Here is a 4,518-nt window from a genome sequence, read left to right as displayed (position 1 = left end):
AGGAAAGGAATGCGCGAGCGGTCTAAACAGCACGACCGCGCAGCGCCACCTAGTGGTGCCGAGCCGACGCTTCCCGGAGGTGACATTTCCAGACAATCAATAGCTCATTATTAACCATTATCACAACCTGACGTTTACTTTTGGAGAAACGCTTAGCAGCGAGGGACGCAATGCACTTTTCTGCATGTGTCCGAGACCTGCGATGCTAAATGCCACCATGACTATTAAATAGGGTCCTGCCCCCGAGCAAACAGACGGCAGCGGAGATTGTGTATCTTTTTCTTCTAAGCTGCTCACCAAAAACAAAGCATCCATTGAAGCCACCGACCTTTCGCGGACTGCTGGGAGGAAAACGTTTGATAAATAATAAATAGGCCACCCCTGATGTTGCTTAGAACCATCTGCTAATTAAAAGAACTGGGCAACTAGAAGGTCAAGTGACTGATGTTTATTTAAGTCACAGTCCCGGAAAAGTGTCTCAAGGGCAAAACTATACTTAAGATGTAGTTTCATTGTCAGCTGGAATCCAACAAAAGCCGCCTCTGTCACTTCACAGGTAGAAAGTGGCAGGGGAGGATGGTGGCGACAGGTTTAGGGGATGTAGCCCTTTACTTCCTGCCTCCTTCGCCTTCCCCTAGCAACCTCCTCATTATCCTGCCCAGCAATAACCACTTGTCTGCTCAGAATCCGCTCCAGCGCTGGGCTCGCCCAATCACAGACGCGCGGGTCACGCTGAGTGACGGGAAAGCCATTTCTCGTCTTTTCCACAGGAGGGCAGATGCCCTCCCTCCGCCAGCCAAGGTGACCTCAACCAGGTTTCTCTCTGACTCTGCCCAGGCATCCCGCACTCACTGAGCGCAGTCAGAGGCTGAGACGGTGACTCAGACAGCCAGCCAGAGTCACTTTCACCTCTTGGCTGTCCAGACTGGAGCTCAGGAAGAGAGCAGGGAGGAAGAGCCTTGGACTTCCTGCCCACGCTCACTCGGCTTGCCTGTCCTTGTCCCTGGCTGTAGGTGCCCTGGCTGAGGCAAAGGTCAGCTGGCTTTCACTCTCACCCCGTGTCACTCCGTGACCCACGCCCTAATTTGTAGGGAAAACTGCCATCCTGCGTTGGAGGTCAGTATCAGGCCTGGTCACAGCTGAGACAGGAGATGGGTGGATGAAGCCCAGCAACAACTCCAGCAGGCTGCTCCTGGGCTCCAAAAAGCCTATCACCCTACTTGAACACCTTTGTTTAAAATTTTTAAATCTGCTGAATGTTTTTTTCAAAAATTGGGGGGCTGGGGATTTAGTTCAGTGGCATAAGCACCTGCCTTGCAAGCAGGCGGTCGTGAGTTCAATCCCCGTACCGAAAAAAGAAAAAAAAAAATTTTATTAACATGTTTCTGGTACATGATGAATACATGTCTCCCCCTTCCCTGAATATTTTTAAGTGGCAAGCCACCCTTCACCTAGAAGGTATCATTTCAGTAAAATCAGCATAATGCTAAGTATTACACAAAACCACGCAGAGAAATGAGCTGTTTTCAAGAACACCAACCAAGGATTAGGTCTGCCCAACAGAAGCGAAGGCAGGACTCTGTAAACTCTAAGGAATCTCCGACTGCCTGGTCAGCATTTACAGACAGTGGAAGAGATGGGGCACAAGCCTTCCTTTGCTACCTTTTCTCTTCTGCCCTTTAACTGAGAGTCCCCTCCCCCAGCCAGCCCAACGTGTTTCTCTCCATTCCCCTCAAACAGCTCATTCATCCTCGGGGCTCCAAATATCACCTGTCTTAGAGGGTTTTCTTTCTCTCCCAGATATGTGTCCCATAGCAGCCTGTAACTTGGATGTCACACCATCCCCTCCAACCAAGAACTGGTGCTCTTTGCCCTGTGTCACTTCCCTTTCCCCAGCTGCCTGCTAGCAATGCTGCTGGTCTGGTTTGTAACTGGAATACTTGTCTGCTCTCCCCTCCTCCTCTGCCCATGCCCCGACTCCATTTATTTCTGGAATCATCTTCCTTCGACCTGACACAGCTTTCAGCACATCTCTTCCTTGCTCAGACTTCCCAACTGGCCGATCCCATCCCACCTGCTCAGACCCATTTTCCACGAGCTCAAAATACTAAAGTCCCTCCCCGTGTTATGCAAGTGAGCTTTGTATTCATGATCTCAAGGAGTCCTCACAGCTTAAGCTGGAAGCCAACGAGGCAAAATCTGCTATTTTATAGGGTGATAGCCCTTCCATGGCCATGCCAGTGAAAAGGAGTTGCTAGAAGCACCCAGATCTTCGGATTTGTCCCATGCACACCCCACAGTGGCCTGGACACAAACACAGGCCTTTCTGATCAGCCCAGAAAGCCCTGGAGGATCTGCTGCTCAAGACCATTTAACACTTGTGGCTACAAAGAGCGAGAATGTCTGCCCTTGATTACTCGCTTCTAAAAAGGGAAGGAACACCAGGCACAGGAATGCGGGCCACAGTGAATCAGACAGGAGCACAGGTGGCAGCTCAGGTGTGGTGATCACAGTGACACCCTACACCCTATGCTCTGCGCGTGCAGGGCTTCCGCAGGGGCTCCACAGGTGACTTGGCAATGGTCAAATTTCCAAGCAGACAGCATTTGAAACAGGCACTGCAGATGCCACCTCTAAGGCCCTGGTAGCAGGGAGGCTGCTTGGAGCAGAGCCGTGTGTGTGCTTTCTCTGCCACGCCTGCCTGGCCAGCTCCTCCTGCTGCAGCTGAGCTGAGCTAAACCCTGAAACCTCTACCACATACTGAAATTACATTCCAAAAGATTCTCGTTCCTCTTGCTCTTCCTCAAGTCACTCTTGCCTTCCCAACTTGATTTTTTGGGGGAGAGGGGTTTTGGGACAAGGTCTAGTTTATAGACTGGACTTGAATTTACTGTGCAGCCCAGGCAGCCCTCCTGCCTCAGCCTCCCAAGTGCTGGGATTACAAGCCTGAGCCACCATACTTAGCTGAATTTAAGCTTTTTATTTGGTTTTATTCTGCTGTCTTGATTTTATTATATCTGATGTTATAGGCAGCTATTTCCGAGATTGCAAGATATATTACAGTAATCATTTTGGATTTACTATTATCTTATTTTGAAATCCTGTATTACATTCATTGTTGGTTTTTTTTTTTTTTTTTTTTTTTTTTTTGCATTGTTGTTTTTATTGGTTCCATTCTATTCTGCTTTGCTTGATTTTACTATGTCTGATGGTATGGGCAGCTATCTTGAAGACAAGAGGCATTGTATTATGGCAGCCATCATTGATTTCCAATTGTCATTTTGAAACCTTGGGTCACTTACGTTGTTTTGATTGGCTTGATTCTGTTTTATTTTGCTTGGTTTTAGTTTCCTTAAAAAGAAAAAAGAAAAAAAGAAAAAGCAAGAATGAGGTCAGCTTTCCATTCTCTCCAAGAACACCATAGGGACCTGATAAAGGCTTTCCTCCAAACTGGGCAAGGTTCTGAATTCCCCACATAAACTTCACACCTCCCGCTGTGTTCTGATCACTGAGCCTTAACCTGAAGGCAGCGCTGGGTGACAGCAGCTGCCTCATGCCAAAGCAGGCTCTTCCTGCTCCTTGTGAGTTCCATTCTCATACACTGCTGTGGAGTAGAACTGAGGTTATTATCACAACTAGAGACAGCGACCCCTCCATCCAGCACCCCAAAGCCCTGCCAGCCCACCTGCTGCACAGTAAAACCTAGAGACAATCATTGAAAGTTTAGCACTGGTTAAATCACAAAAGATTCATACAAAGAGTCTCTAGGACACACTAACTAGAAAAACAAGGTACGGAACAATATAGCCTCCATATACATACCCAAGTAGTTCTGAAGGTCAAAGAATTAGTGATTGCTATTGTTTGTACCTAGATGTGCTCCCACCCACACTGTGTTGACTGGCTTGATTCTATTTTATTTTGCTTGATTTTAGTCTCCTTAAAAAGAAAAAAGAAAACAAGTCATAGGCAGTCACAGGCGGGGCTTTTTCAGAGGTAGCCGAGTCTAGAGTATGTGGTGCAATGCTATGATTGAGGGTGCAGGGACTAAGGGCAGGTGATTACTACAGCAGTCCAGTGATTGGATCGGTGCCACCGAAACGCTGGTAGACTGGATACAGTATAAGGGACGGGAAGAAGTTTGTCTTGCCCTTCCCTGCTTGCTTTTACTGTCTGCTTGCCATGAACTGGCTCTCTTCTGCACTGTCCCTCTGCCAAGTCTCCTTGCGGTGGAGCCAGCTGATTACAGACTGACACGTCTACAAACTGTGGGCTAAACCTTTCCGCCTTTAACTTTGGTGTCAGGTATTTTGTCTCAGCGATGACAGAAAAGTAACTAAGACCTAGCTCAGGTAAGGTGGACAGCTGGGAAACACGAAGGGCTTTCTACCTTTAAATTCTAAACCATATCTAAGTATTTTTTATAGCTGCAACAAAATTTTTTCAAGCCTTATCATTTATGGCAAAGAAATTGCTTCTTATAACCTAAACCTAAGGTTCAGAGAGATGAGTGACACC

This window comes from Cavia porcellus, unplaced genomic scaffold (assembly GCF_034190915.1).
Source record: "Cavia porcellus strain 051 isolate PalLab524CR breed Dunkin Hartley unplaced genomic scaffold, mCavPor4.1 scaffold_6, whole genome shotgun sequence".
Lineage (NCBI taxonomy): Eukaryota > Metazoa > Chordata > Mammalia > Rodentia > Caviidae > Cavia > Cavia porcellus.
This window is presented reverse-complemented; position numbering follows the sequence as displayed.